Genomic DNA, 16,907 nt, shown 5'->3' with positions numbered 1-16,907 from the left:
TTAATCAGATCCGACAGACAGTAGGATGTGTGCTTTCCGCTTCATTTCCTATTCCTTGTTTGGTTGTGGGCATAGAGCAGATACACCCAGTCTACCATCTATTCGATCTTGATGTATATATATCTTGTATACACCAAGTAATCATGGGGAGTAACAGGTATGGGTCAGGTCATATCATACAAATTCAGTACACCGCTTTCTAGTACAAAAACATACTTTTCGGATAGAACATTAAGTAGGCGAAACTAGAAACTTATCTGTAAAAGGTTTGATAAGCATTATTCAACCAGTATAACTTAAAGGACCTTAGGTGGTTAATTCTATAATACCTTAGCTTATACATCAGGGTTATATTTAATTAATATCTGATAGGCAGTGAAATGGGTGCTTTCCGCGTTATTTCCTGTTCCGTGTTTGGTTGTGGGCTTAGGGCAGATTCACACATTCAACTGTCCGTTCGATATTAGATTACATATAGCAAGTATAAAATAAGTGATTATAGAAGGAACTATTGTGGTTACCATTTTTACTAAAGGAAATATATGATTTTCTTAAAGAATGTTTTCATCAAATATAAAAGAACTATTACAGTTAACTCCGTAAGTACCAAATAAATACGACAGGGTTATATACAATGAAGATCTAACAAACAATGGGATGTGTGATTTCCGCCTCATTCCCTGTTCCTTGTTAGGTTGTGGGCTTAGGGCAGATTCACACAATCGATTGTCTGTTTACTCTAAATTATATATAACTTGTATCTATTTAGTACTCATATAAAAGGAATTGTAGAGTCATTTTTACTTATCTTTCATCATATCAGAAAATATAGGATTTTATGGAGGAACAGGCGAACTTTTCTAAAGAACTTACAGTTTACTTTTTATCACTAAAATACTTATGAACTCACCAGCTTAAATGCTAATCTACTCTTTCAATATAATTTGTATTCTCAGGAAACTAGTAGATAGGTATGCGCGATGGGATTCAGAAGATGGAGCATATAACTTCATGTCTTTTTTGTTATTTACTTTGGAGTCAATCTTTCGTGAATCTAATACATTGTAAACACTTTAATATTTATATAATGGTCGTTGTTACTTTGATTACTATGATGCATGTGTTGTGATGTTAAGAATGACGTCCTCCACCCCCGAACGTTTCCGCCGTTCCGGTTTGGGGGTGTGACAGAGGATACCCCGATTGGGGGTGACTAAACCTTGAATTAGATTTGATTAATTTTTTAAAACAGTTTTAATTTTTGTATGTAAAACAATATTTTATTTTTTTGGGTCGGAGGGTAATCCCTTTTAAATCTGAAATAGGATAATGATTTTTTCAAAATCTTTTCGAATATTTAAGATCCTAAGAAGTTTAGAGTTTATACAAACTATTAGGATCTTAATAATCTGAAATAAATAACCACGTGATTGGGATCCTGTAATATCCAGGATCCTTAAATTTTATTTAAAAAAGCTTGAAAGTTGTTGCAAAACATTTTCAAAGAAAAAGAACTGTAAATGATAATCTTAGGTGTGAGGATAGATAGAACCTGATGTCATCTTAAACTCCAATTGATATTTTGGTCATTTCTCTGAACATTACATTGGATAGGTTTTATCATCTTAAAGAGAGTTCTTCTAAATATGTTTTTGGTAGATGATCCCAACTTTAGAATTTAATGGGAAAAGTCTTCAACTCAGGTAATATTGGGAAAGATCCCATATCGTAATTTACTGGGGAAGATCCCAACTTAGAGTTTTATTGGGGAACATCTCAACTTAAGAAATATTGGGGAAGATCCAAACTTAAGAAATATAGGGGAAGATCCCAAATTAGGTTATACTGGGGAAAATCCCAACTTTAGATAATAATGGGGAGAATCCCAACTTTATAAAATAACTAAGGAAAATCCTAACTTCAGATAATAACTGGGTAAAATCCAAACTTTAGATTATAACTGGGGAAAATCCCATTTTGTAAGATAATATGATAATGTTATAAACCATAGAAATTTGCTGGGGAGGATCCCAATAGGATAACATTGTAATGTTATAAACCTTAGAAATTTACTTTACGATATTAAATCATGTTCAGAAATAAGAGGTTTGCCAAGTCACTAAAGCGTGAAATGATCCTCTTATTCACATCCCATAGTTATATATCATGTGTCCAAGCGAGGCGTAGAAACCTAAGCTCGTGAGAAAGAGGTAATTAACTTTTTAAGCCTTAGGATCTCAACATATGTTCAGAAATAAGAGGGTTGTCAAGTCACTAAAGCGTGAAATGATCCCCTTACATCATATAGTAAGATATCGTGCGTCCAAGCAGGGTGTGGAAACCCAAACACGGATGAAAGAGGTTATTAACTCTTTAAACCTTAGAGGGAATTAAGTACCCTTAATTGGAGGAGAGATGACCAGCCTCTATTCGTAGTGGATAGGATCCTTGAGTTTCTTCTTATTGCAAACGTTAGCTTGGGGTGGGCGTTAGCTTGGCTCGACTCGGTTGTGATGAATTTTGACTAAATTGACTTACATAAAGTACGCTTCAAGGTGTATAGAATTTAAGGGTGATCATGGTGCGGTTTGGTGTGGTTTTAGGGCCAAACCGAATTGCAAACCGCAAGGTGCGGTTTTTGAATTCTAGAAACCATTGGGTGCGGTTTTTCAATGGTTCGGTTTTGCGGTTTTTGAGTGCGGTTTCGGTTTGTACGGGTTCAGTGTCAGTTTTAAATCGATTCAAACATGTGGTGCGGTTTTTTATGTTCACAAATACGATTTTTTAACCGTGATGTTCATGTGAAGATTTATGATTGTATGACATGGTATCATTTCGTTTTCCACATTTAGAAGCTGTAGGTTTAAGTTTTTTTCTTTTTATTTTTTTATTTTTTATTTTTTATTTTTTTATTTTGTTTACTTGATTACTTCATTTGCAACCCATATTCTCAAGCTCATTTTTTTTATTCAGTTTGTGTTAGAAGTTACAAGCTTTCAAGTTGTAGCTCACATAGTGTTTGCACTTTACACATAATCATTATGTCACAAACACAAAGTGACAAACTCACATATTAAACCTAATACCAAATTACTAATTACCGTCAAGTTCAATATATAATATATGTAAAAATTAGAATTTATTAGTTTTTTAAATAATATGTATAATTGTATAATATAGACTAGTGATTTATTTAATTGTTAATAAGCTTGTGGTGCGGTTCGGTTTTTAGATAAAAACCGCACCGCACCAATAAATTCGGTTTTTCAAAAAATTAAAATCCGCACCATCGGCTTTTGCGTCGGTTTCAGTTTGTCGATTGCGGTTTTTCTTTTATCGGTTCGGTTTTTGCTCACCCCTAATAGCATTTCAGGATCTTCGCAAGATGCTTCCTTCTAGGGTAGCTAGCCAATATGCCCCATTCCTGCTTCTGAATCAATGGGATATGTATCACACTTCTGAGCATGTAGGAAGGCATATTTCTTCATGGTTGGCCAATAGTATCCTGTTCTTAACAGTTTAGAACACAAGGATTTTCCCCTATTGTGGTTGCCACAAGCTCATTCATGTATGTATTTTAGAACTTCCATGGATTCTTGATCTTAGATATGGGCCTGTTATGGATTTCTTGTATAATACTCCACGGATCATCACAAAGCATGAGATCCTCATCTTGAACGCTTTCTCGGTTTTTTCTTCTTTTGGATTGTACCATTCTAGAGATAATCTATGATGGGTTGTTTCTAAGATCTCAAATTTCTTTGAGGATCCTGACTGTTTGGATAGGGATCCTGAACATCAGGATCCTAGTCATAGGGTCGAGGAATTGGGCCTCCGATTTGTAACACTCATTAAAATCACAAGAAATTTAAACTTTTAAAACAACCAAAATTCATAAATTGTTTACAATCGTTGTTTTCAAAAACATTTTCAAACATCAGAGTTCCCAAAATCATAGGTCATGAAACAAGAGGATGTGTACAGTCACGCCTTCACCTTCCCGCAGTCATCTGAAGTAACTGAAACATAACCCAAAACTGTAAGCCAACGTTTAGTGAGTTCCCCCAAAGTACCAACACATAACCAAATAACATATACAATAACATCATGCAATGGGTCTACAGTTAAAATAATAGATTACCCCTGAGCCCACAACATATGTATGGTTTGTCCTTGGGGCCCATAGCTTATGTATGGCTTGCTCCCTGACCAGATCAGTCATCGGACTGGAATACCATTAAGCCCTCAGTACGAGTCTGGCATACCGCCCGGTCCTCAACTCGTATTTGGAATGCTCTTGAGTCCTCAGTATGAGTCTGACATGCCCTACCCGGTCCTCAGCTCATATCTGGAATACTATAGGGTTTGTTGGCTACAACACGGAGCAGTACAACATCAACCCAACACAATATGTCGACATATAACAGATAATAAACATATACAAATAGTCATACATACAGAATCACAGGTAGTCCTACAGATCCACCAGACTAGCATATCAATAAACTAGCATAAACATGCATATCTATTCCATACTCAGTATCTCAGTGAATATCAGGATATCAAACCAATGGGCCGGCCTTAGTGCCTTTGACCCGCAAGTACAGTGAGGAAAGCTCACCTCGCAAACTGAACAAAAGTTGATGAGGTCTCGACTCCGAATCTCAGCTCTACCCGCCTCCTATTCCAACCAAATGACCAATCTCAATCAAAATCCTAAAATACCCAAAATACCCTTGAGGTCAAACTTGGTCAAAGTCAAAGTCAAACTAGTCAAACCAACTAAGTTAACTGAGTCAACCCAGCTGAGTCAACCTAACCGAGTTAACTTAGCTGAATCGACTCATAGTGAGTACGTGGGGCGTACTACAAAGGTACGCTGGGCATACTCGCATCCTCACATGTTGACCACCATCGGGGTGGTTGAGCTCGTGCACCGGGCGTACTCCAAGTGCGGCGTACTCCCAGAAGTCCAAAAATCTAATAAGAGCTTAATGGCTAAAGCTCTTATGTCCATATTGGAGATCCATGACTAAAATATTCTTAGGAGTCATAAAGTCTCTGACTTTATGACTTAGCTTGCCCAATAAGTGCTTAATTCAAGGTCTTAATCCATTAAGACCTTCTAAATGATGCATGGAGAAAAACTAACCATTTGGAACCCATTTTTATGACTCAAGACCCTTCCAAAGGTCTGAAAGGATAGATTAATAGGTCAAGAACATGCTTTGTTCATGAGACACCACATTTGGGACAAAAGAACCTAAAACTAAGCCCAAAACAAGATATACAAGAAACGACACCAAGTTCAGAACTTGATACCTCAAAATGGTGCCAAAAGGTGGTGTGATCCTGGATCTAGAGAGCTTCAATCCTTCAAGGTGATCTCCTCTTCTTTCCTTCTTCTTAAAAAGCACAAAGACACACACTAATGCATAGAAAAAGCTCCACAAAGGGATTACATTTGCAAAAATGTGTCAAGAGGGTAGAGGCTGATGAGGTGAGTGAAAATGAGACTATAATGGGGTTTAAATATGAGCCAAACCCTAAAATTTAGGGTCTGCATGCCTGACACGTACGGCTTGCGTACCTATGTACGACCTGCATACTAAGGCGCACCTTAATGCGCTAAGAGTACAAACGTACGTATGGCGTACCCCCCAACCTTACCAAATTATGAAAATGCCATTAGGGCTTCCAATGCACACTTCCTTTTTCTTAGGGACCAAAATGCAACATAATTAAATTATAGGGCTAAACCTATAAGTAACTTATCATCGTAATGTTACACCATTGCTGCTATGTTGGCCGTCTGATCATGGTCGTCAGCGTCGTCTGGTCTCCTGGAGGGATCATCTATCGCCAAGATCATTATGTGTGTTATTGGGATGCTGGTCTCTGGCGAGATCCTGAAGGAAGATTCTAGGTTGGCTAATGCGTCTGCCTTGATGTTATCCTTTCTAGGAACTTTATTCAGACTAAAAGCTTTAAATTCAGAGGCTATTTTTTTAAGAATTTGAAGGTATAGTGCTAGTCTTTCTCCTTTAACTGCATAGAATCCATTGAAATGGTTAGTTATTAATAACAAATTGACATATACCTGAAGATCGTTGGCCAGCTGTAGCCCCATTATTGGTGTTTCATACTCTGCTTCGTTGTTAATTGCATTGAATTCACAACTAACTGCCTCGGCTAGGATGTCCCCCTGTGGCGATTTTAGTATGATCCGTAGGCCCGTTCCTCTAAAGTTGGAAGATCCATCTATGAAAAGTGTCCATTTTCCCATGATTTCTTATTTTTGGAGTTGTTGGCTTTTCTATTTTTCTTCGGTTGTAGATCATCACTAAAATAAGCCATAAAGTCTGCTCCATCATGGTCGTCGGGGTCGTCTGGTCTCCTGGAGGGATCATCTATCGCCAAGATCTTGGAGTTCTTGGCTTGCCTGTGCAAGGGCTTTGGTTCCACACTCATAGGATCCGCTCTTAACTGGCTTCTTAACGTTCCTCCTTATTCGATCACATCATTTTATCATTTGATTTATTTATTTAAAAATCAATTTTAGTGGAGCAGAACATTCGAAAAGATCACTAGTGATCTCTATCGAGTGGTTCAGGATCCTAAGGAATCCATTAGGAATTTTGTGAAATAGTTTGGCAGGGAAGCTCTGAGTATCTCCAACATCGACATGGAAACTGCAGTCCAAGCTTTCAAAATGGGCTTAAAGAAGGATTCTCCCTTCTATGAAGATCTCGTAATGACCCCATGCAAAAGGATGGACGAAGTCAGGAGCAGGGCATTGAGATTCATCAGGCTCAAATAAGACAAGGATATCCAAAAGATGAACAACCCACCAAGCTCTTATAATAACCCCAATAGGAAGGCCGATTCCTCGGCCCAAAGATCCTATAAATCAAAACCTTATTCCAAACCCGACCATCACAGGGTTAGCGCCCTTGAGGATCCCCAAGATTACTGACTATTGTTTTTCTTTGGATATTTCAGGTGTAATCTTTGCCATGCAGGATCTTGGAGACAAAGCAAGATGGCCAAGAAAAGGAGAAAAATCCACCAGTTAGAAAGACAAGTCCAAATGGTGTGCGTATCACGAAGACTTTGGTCACGTCACAGAGGATTGCATAGCTCTTAGGAAGGAAATCAACTATGTCTTGGGAAAAGGCTACCTCAAAGAAATCCTGGGGAGAATAAAGGACAAAACCAAAGAAAAAGACCAGGATCCTCAGAGGATCCTCGAAAGACCATGATCCCCTCCAGCTGAAGCAAAGGTAATCAACGTGATCTCTGGAGGATCTGACATTTGTGGTACCTATTACTCTGCAGGAAAAAGGCACGACAAGTTATCTAAAACAGAGAAGGAAAAAGGAACACGGAAGAACACAACGATCACCAACGAAAAGGAGATCACCTTCGGCGAAGCAAACAGGCAGGCTATCTAGGATCCTCATCATGACAGATTAGTAATCACTCTATACACCGCCAACCATTTCTTCATAAGGATCCTCGTTGATGGAGGATCCTCAGTTAACATCATACTCCTGGAGGCGTTGAAAATAATGAACATCCCGGAGTCTGAGATAGTTGCAAGATCATCAGTACTGATCGGGTTCAGCGGTGAAACCAAACACACCATCGGCGAAATAAAGCTACCAATCTACATAGAGGGGGTAAAATTTGTACAATGTTTTTATGTAATTGACACACTATCCTATTATAATGTCATATTAGGTAGACCGTGGATCCACGAAATAAAGGCCATTTGATCGATGTATCATCAATGCGTAAAGATGCCCACCCCCTGGGGGACAGTGAAGATTACAGTAGACCAACAAGAATATAAGGAATGCTACAAGACTTCAATTATGTCCTCAACAATATCATGACAAGCATAACAATTAAGACAGGGGGCACGAGACGTGTTAGAAGCAAGAGAACATGATATAAAATAAGTTCCCCTGAACCTTGAAGATCCTGAAGCGAAAGTTATCATAGGATCCTCATTGCCTGAACAAGTCGAACATGATTTGATAAGGTTCCTCAAGACCAGAAGCAAGACGTTTTCATGGAAGCATGTAGAAATGACAGGTACTGACAAAAGAATAATAACCCATAGACTTAACATCGACCCGTCTTTTAGGTTGATACACCAAAATAGAAGGAAATTCGCACCAGAAAGAAACCAAGTTATATGACACGAAGTAGAAAAACTTCTCAAAACTGGCATGATCAAGGAGGTGAAGTTCCCAAGATGGCTAGCTAATGTGGTCGTGGTACAAAAGAAGAACGGTAAATGGAGAGTATGTTTGGACTATCTGGATCTTAACAAGGCTTGTCCCAAGGATCCTTTTCCTCTCCCACACATCGGCTCCTTGATAGACGCAACAACGGACCACGAATTACTAACGTTCATGGACGCATCAGCATGATTCCAACAGATCCAGATGGAACCCTCTGACCAAGAAGACATGACGTTCATAACTCCAACATGTATCTATTGTTACATTGCCATGCCATTTGATCTTAAAAATGAAGGAGCAACATACCAAAGGTTGGTGAATAAGATGTTCAAGGAGAAACTGGGAGACATGATGGAAGTCTACATCGATGACATGGTGTTCAAGTCCAAAAAAGCTGAGGATCACCTCAAGGATCTCGAAGAAGCCTTCGACATCCTAGAACAATATAACATGAAGCCGAATCCCTCCAAGTGCCACTTTAGGATGAGATCGGGTAAGTTCCTGGGATACATGGTGACCAAAAGAGGACGGGATATGTGACAACCGTCAAAATTCGAGACAGTTCTAGATTTAAATAAACTTAGTTGGACGTAAAGGCACGACACATACTAGACTTGGTAACTAGAAGCCAAGTTATAACCTACTAGAAACTTGGAAACAAGTAGAATCTAAGAATAGCGTACTTAGATTTCACATTGGTATGTGAATTCTATAACTACTTAACTGTAATTACTATCTATATTTGGGTCATTCCTTGAAGTGAACATCTTCGCATGAATTATGTAGACACATCATGCAGTTGACCTAGAAGTAGAAATTAGTTCAAAGTCTCATAGAAACTTAAGTCAAAGTTGAAAACTAGGACTAGTATACTTGATTCATCAATTTCACTTGAATCTCGGAATCACTACATAGAATGCCAATAATCTGATTTCAATCAAACTATGTAACTTTCTACCAAATATAATTATTTATTTTGAGAAATTTTATTTTTTTTCAAATATTAAACTCAATTCATTATGGTGTTAACAAATTTTATTTGGTTCAAAACAGTACAAGATATTCTACACCCATTGTGATATTCCAAAATGCCCAAACTTTATAACAAGTGTAAAAATTTTATGAAATAAATGCAAGTTTTATAAAATTTAAACTTCCCCCAAAATTTTATATTATATATAAAATCTTTAATTATTTACATATATCATGAGATCTAAATTTTATTACGGACAATAATTTATAAACATTAGCTTATTTATGAGCATAAGAGTCAAAATATCATAAAATTTAATACAAGATTTTATATTTTATAAACATAACCCCCAAACCTTATAAATACTCCCTCTCTCCTCAAAATCACGTTCACATCTTTTCTCCCAAGTCACGTCTTCCCTAACCCTAATCATTTTACTCATTCCCTCACTCCACCTCTTTACTTCTCTCTCTAAAAATGTCTCTCTCACTTCTCTCTAGAAAATCAGAACTTAGAAGCAGAATAATTGGGAGAGATTTTTACATTTAATTCCTCATGAGTTCCTAAGTATCTCTGTAATTTGGTGGACAATTTTGGGGGAGTATATCCCCAAAGAGATGACAAGAGAGATGAGTTATCCAGAGAGATAGAATCTCCCTTTTCTCTATTTTCTTCTCTCTAAAAATCCCACACATTTTATCTCTTCCTCTCTCTATGAACCACAAAATTTTCTAGCAAATAAGTCCAAGAACACTCAATATCCAAAATCTTCATCATCTAGTGGTGTTCATTAAGGTAGAACACGATTTTCCTTCAAGTTTTCATGGATTTTCTTGAATTGCCTTCTTCTTCTACACCTTTCTCTTAGAAAATTCATGTGCATGTTCATCCACTTTAGTTTTGATGATGATGGTGGCAGGGTTTCACCCAAAAGGAACATGCATGTTGCAAATTGTAACACCCGGAATCTAGAATATGAATGAAGGAAAGAAAACCCTTAGGGTTTGAGTGAAATCCATTAAGTGAGGGAATTAACGGGTAAAGTTGGAAACTTTACCCTTCTAAGGTCATTTCCAGAGTGTATTCGAAGTTTGGAGTTGGGATCTGAAGTAGAGTGGCTTAATCCATTAAGGAAGCCTTAACAGACTGAAGAACTCGCCGAGTCCAGGGAGGGACTCGACGAGTTAAGTTGTTATTGTCCCGATTATGTACAAAAAAACTCGACGAGTCTGTGAAGGGACTCAACGAGTTGGTTCGTGGTTTCGTGACTATGAGTAGCATAGGAACTCGACGAGTCAGGGGGATGACTCGACGAGTTGAGTCAATTCAGAGCGTTGACTTGGACTTTGACCAAGGTTGACCTAGTTTGACTTTTGAAGACCTTTGGAAAAGAGTATGTGAGGGGTGGAATGGTCTTGTACCCTAGTGAGGGCTGATGGTTACGTCATAAGAATCCCGAACTTATCTAAGTTGTACGATGATCGGTAGCTCGGGGAGTCGAGAGATCAGTAGTTCGGGTATCTTCCAGCTAGCAGCAAGGGGTATATTCGCGGCATTCAGCAGTCAGCTTGTGAGGTGAGTCTCCTCACTGTTTGTATGGGTCTACGGTTACAATGCCGACCTATTTAGTTTATGTATGGTAGGCAGACCCAGGGGTTAGCCCTAGGCATTATGCATGAAAGACCAGGAGGAGGCTCCTGGCACATTGTATGCTATTATGTATGGTAGGAATACCCGGGGGTTATCCCTAGGCATTATGCATGCAAGCCCAGGAGGTGGCTCCTGGCATACTGTATGCTGATTAGCCAAGTAGAGTAGTATGTTGGCTAGTTGTCTTTGTGATGCTTGCATGGAAGACCAGGAGGTGGCTCTTGGCACTTTTCTATAAGACCCCGGGGGTGGCCCCCGGCTTGGTAAGAAAGACCACGTGGCGGCCCGTGGCATAATGGCAAGACTATGTGCGACAAATAACACCTTATTTGATTATGATATATGTATGGCTCATGGTTATGTATGACATGTATGGATCAGTTGATATATATGGTATGTGGTATCTGGGGAACTCACTAAGCTTCATGCTTACGGATTTCAGCTTTTGTTTCAGGTACTTATGTTTCAAATGAAGGAGATCGAGGCTATCGCAGCACATCACACTATGTTTTCCGCATAGGAGATCTTTGGGATTATACTGTGATATTATTTTATGATGACATGTTTTGATTATTGGCACATTGGTTTTGACATTGGATACTATTATGGATGTTTTTATACTATTGGTTTTTATAACAACCTATTTAAATCTGAAATTTTTGGTCTGAAAATTTGGGATGTTGCAAGTTGGTATCAGAGCCTTGGTTTGAGGGATTCGGGCACACTCTCGGGTGAGTCTGAACTCAAACTAACGACTTGGTATGAAAATTTTCAAAAGTAAAATCATTTTATATAAAGAAGTTTGAAAAGGAATTGAAAAAGGGAAAAGAACTTTGTAGAGAACAAGGTGTGTGATGCGTGCAATTGGCCGAGCTCAAGTAAGTGGTTCCCAAAATAGCAATACATGTTGTTATGTGATATGATATGATTATGTGATTCGCATGCTATATTAGAGCTAAGGATCTAGGAGAGATGCCTTTGTATGCTTACATGAGTTTGTAGGTTTGCATGCTAGAACTGATAAGCCAGTAGTAGGATGGACTGTTTATGTTATGCCTGATTGTATGACCCTTTGAATTACATGCTAGTATAGATTCCTGATAAGAGAATAGAATGGCTTGTTTGGTTAGATTTTCCGTTGTCCGAATGCTGCTTGATTTGTGCTTTGTCGGACTTCGAGTGATGGGTGTTAGCTACTAGATGAATACGTTAAGTCAAATATGACCAGGGTTGAATAATTTCAGAGTGCTGGATTTGACCCTATTGCGCAGCTCTTGTTTAAGTCTAACCGTTATAGGGATGAGTCCATTACTCGAAGGATTATCTGAGCCTCGCCACATGTGATGGTATTCATGTAATGGTTAATTGGCATCGTCAAGAGTCCTTCAGCAGCTGAGGACTGGGTGGGTTCGGGAACCTAGGAAAGCCTAAATATGCTGCAGTGGGTTAGTAGCATGGTTCAGTGAGTACTGGTAGAATGGTTGGAAGAAGTGACTTAGAGGATTCAAGAGGATTGCTGAGGAAAGTATGGATAGGTGTGGAAGGTAGTATTGGGCTCGCACTACTGAAAGCACAGTACTCGAATAAGTGAGAGTCTTGGAGAATCTAAGAAGCTTATGGAGAAAGGACCTTTGGTTATGTTTTGACTTTTGGAATGTTGTATTTCAGTTGGAAATGAGATCTCAGGGTGATGGTCCAGGTTCGGGTTCTGGCTCAGGTGCAGATGCTGAGCCGATTAGTGAGTAGTTGCGAGAGTTCATTTCATTAGAGATTTCTCGCTGTGTTTTGGAGATAGTGGATGAGTGCTTGGGTGCATTTCATGTGCAGGTTATGGCTATCATTGGAGCTCGTACATTGACCTTCCGGGAGTTTAGTGCTTGTGGAGCTCCTGTGTTTCAGGGAGAGAGGGACCCCATTGTCAGTAGGATGTGGTTGGCGGATATGACTAGTACATTCAGGATGAGTTTCTGCCCCGAGGAGGCGAAGGTCAGATATGCTTCCTGCCTGTTGAAGGACCGGGCATGAGATTGGTGGGAAGAGGTCGGTAGTGAGTTGGGTGATGATGCGGTCGATGCTATGTCGTGGGATGACTGCTCGACCCGGTTTCGAGCTGAGTTTGCACCGGAAATTGAGGTGCAACAGTTGGCGTGAGAGGTCCTGGATCTCCGTCAAACTACGGAGACAAAGGTAGAGATCACTGCCAAGTTTCGAGAAAGGGCGTTCTTAGTACCATAATATGTAGCAGACGAGGAAATGAAGAAAGTGAGGTATCATGACATGCTGCGGGATGATATCAGGAAGTTTGTGAGTATTTCAGGGTGCGAGACCCTCAATGATATGATCTCTACAGCCCGAGAGCGAGAGATTGACTTGGAGCACATTGAGAAGAGGAACTCAGATCAGGTGCATGTTTTGGAGGGTCCCGGGAAGAGACCCAAGACTTCTGACCAGCATGCGAGAGGTCAGCAGGACCGGAGCCAGTGCAGCACGTGCGGGAAACTGCACAAGGGAGATTGTCGTTCTAGGGGTGTAGGTTGCTACAAGTGTGGCAGTGTTGGTTATGTCAGCAGGGATTGTCCTCAGGGGGCGAGCCTATTTTGTTTTCTCTACGATCAGGTGGGCCACAAGAAGGCCAACTGCCCGACGATGAGGGGAGGATCAGGGAGTGCGTCTCTCCCAGCTAGTTTGAGGATTACTGATTGACGAGAGGGTAGGGCCATGCATTGACAGACGAGGGAGATCAGGCTTCTTGCAGGCCATGTGGCAGGTATGTATCTTTTGCTCAGTTTGATACTATCGGTACTTAGAGATTTTGTTTTCTCGCATTGGTTGAGGGTAGTGTACCTATGGGTTTATATCTCTGCTTGTATTTGAATTAAATTTTCAAGAAACATCATATGCCAATTGCATACCGAGAATTATTAGTAGTAGAGTAAGGTCATTCTTCCTTTTTGCTGATTCAGAAGTGTTTAGTATTATTTTGGTTACGATTGAGATCGGTTTAGGGGCATTATGTGGCGGTCTGCGGTCAGGGTTCAACAGGGTGGTTATCCACCATCGTCCGGATTCGGTGAAGTTCACTCTTTGTGCTTGGGTTAGCTTTTGAAAGCATCAGGAGAAGTAGTCTATCGCTGAAGAAGTTGCTCTGAGCATCGGCTAATTGGACTTTAAGGATGAGTGGGACATCAGGTTAAGATTTTGGGGGTCATTAGTATTGGGATTTCAGAAAGCGTTCATCTAGTCTTCAATAATTGTGCGGTTTTTGGAGTGGGCTAGCAATGGAACACTAGCCAGGTTAAACATTGGTAGTCAGCATGTCTATCGCGCAAGAGAAGAAGGAATAGGAATCCTTCAATTATCGTGTGCCGTGAAGACGTAATTGAATCCAAGTGGGGGAGAAACGATCATGCATTCAGAAGCGGGAGCGGATTAGAACTGGGATAAGTTTTGCGTCTTTGTCAGGAAGAAAAGACGGCCGAAGCGGCTGTATGGATTGAGGGTAGTGTAAGTTGGAAGTTCGGGAGACTTGCCAACATTGAGATCGAGTTCCAGTAATGTTCGATAGCAGGTTTATGGCACCAAATTAGGGAATTCAGTCAGGACATAGGTTCAACTTGAGTATTTATATTGTGCATGTATGCTCGATTATGGGTGTGTTCAGATTAGTACTCAGCGAAAGACCGTGGTCAACGGTTGAGTTAGTATGGAAAGTGATATAAGACTAAGGGATAGTCGTAGCGTTCACTAGTATCCGGTCAGCATGGAAAGTGTTGTAAGACTGCAGGATAGCCGTAGCATTCACTAGTAGCCGTTCAACGTGGAAAATGTTGTAAGACTGGGGGATAGCCGTAACATTCACTAGTAGCCAGTCAGCGTGGAAAGTGTTGTAAGACTGCGGGATAGCCGTTGCATTCACTAGTAGCCAGTCAGCATGGAAACTGTTGTAAGACTGCGGGATAGCCGTAGCATTCACCCGTGGCCAGATAGCATCAGAAGTGTGACAAGACTGTGGGGTGGCCCGTAGTATTAGTTAGCTGATAGTGTAGAAGTGTTGTAAGACTATGGGGTGGCCCGTAGTGTGCACTAGTTGGCGGGTAGAGTAGAAACATTGTAAGACTGCGGGGTAGCCCGTAGCATTCGTATATTGGTATGGTAAGACTGCGGGGCGGCCTGTAGCATTCGCCAGTTAGCCGTTAGTATATTGGTATAGGAAGACTACAGGGTGACCCGTAGCATTCATTAGTGGTCAGTTAGTATGGGAGCGTAAGACTACGGGGTGACCCGTAGCATTCATCGGTCCCTATTCGGCAGTGAAAATGTATCAGATGCGTGACTCACGTGTGGATTTCTTCAGGTGGTTTAGACCAGGGCAAGACAGACCGCACGGATGTGAATAGGCCACAATATGGTTAGATTCGGGAAGTGGTAGGTCGTTGGAGACCAAGAGTGATGTAAGGCTACAACGGTTCTGGTAGGATTAATCTTTTGTAGTAGATTTGGTGGCAACGGGTAGTCGGACGGTGTGATCGGTAGGATCAACAAGATTTATAGAGACAGAGTGTCTAGGTAAATAGAGCAGTGTTAGATAGCCGAAGTTTTCTTCGGAAGTCGCTGGGAGCGACCGATAGATTTTGTTGGGTTCAGTTGGGACCAGGGTGGTCTCGGTTCATCCAGAAAGCGGATAAGAGACAACAGGATCTACGGACAGGTAGCGAAGAGAGGATTCTTGCGTGGAGCAGTTAGTTGACCAAGAGATGCTAAGTCACTCGCAGTAGGATTAAATAATCTCAGAGGGGAGGATTTGACTCTGTTGTGCAACTCTCGTTTGGGTCTAACCGTTGCAGAGATGAATCTTTTACTCGAAGGATTATCTGATCCATTCGCTGGAGTTGGGTGTTCAGCACTGGGAGTGGCTGGATAATTAGTTACAGCTAAGGATCTGTCCTTCACAGAGATAGGAAAGGTTGTTGCGTATGTATAGTTTCCTGGAGGAGGACGTGGACCGCGCACGGTAAAGGGATGAACCCCTTGGATGTCATGTGCAAGTACTCGTGGAGTACCATAAGGATTGTCGGATAGTGAAAGGGCGATGTACCAAGGATTTATGGTGATTAGAGTGCTCTCAGTATTTTAACCCTCCAAGGGTTAGCTTCTCGTGTAGAATGACCGGACAGAAGGCCATTAGAAGCGGTCCATCGAGGATTAGACTGAGCAGATGAAGTATGCATCGTATAGGGATGCTGTGAGCGGATGGCAGGGTAGTTGGCCGTAGCGGACTTCGAGGACAAAGTCTAGTTTAAGTGGGGGGAGTTGTAACACCCGGAATCTAGAAGATCAATGAAGGAAAGAAAACCATAAATCAAGAAGGCTACTCGTCGAGTCCGGGAAGGAACTCGACGAGTAGGAGCGGATTTTGGAGTTGCGGGGTAAGTGACCTACTCGACGAGTTGGAGGACCAACTCAGTGAGTTGTTATGGACTTGGGAAACCCTAAATCTGGGACTTGGTGCCCTATTTAAGCATCATATTCTCCCTCCCTTGGCCTCATTAATAGCCCCCATTGTCCAGAATCTAACCCACGAAGCCCTAGAGTTTTTATTGAGTGTGTGAGCCATTATGGAGTATTCTTGAGTGCTTTGAAGCTTGAAGAAGAAGGAGAAGCTTTGGAGATTCAAGGAAGAGATTGTAGATCCAGAAGCAACATCCTATCCTCATCATTTTCTGGTAATCAAGTTTCCATCTTGACCTTTAGCTTGATAGATCTCTTCTTTGTCACTTTATAAGGGTTTTTGGTCCAAGTATCTTAGCATGTGAAGAATGGACGTCCCAAAGGTTACATTAAGCGCTACTATGGCATAAAGGTGCAAACTTTATACAATAGGAGTCCCCATGCAAGCAATAGAGTGTTCTTTTGGCCTTTTTAGCTCAAAAGCTCATTCATGGAGGGAAAAAGGCAGGAGCTTTGCATGTTATGAGGTGTTTTGGATCCAGATCTATGTTTTGATGCATTAGTTTGGTGTATGGGTGACTTGT

This window comes from Lactuca virosa, chromosome 3 (assembly GCF_052849685.1).
Source record: "Lactuca virosa cultivar CGN04683 chromosome 3, Lactuca_virosa_CGN04683_v6, whole genome shotgun sequence".
In the NCBI taxonomy this organism is placed as follows: Eukaryota; Viridiplantae; Streptophyta; class Magnoliopsida; order Asterales; family Asteraceae; genus Lactuca; species Lactuca virosa.
This window is presented reverse-complemented; position numbering follows the sequence as displayed.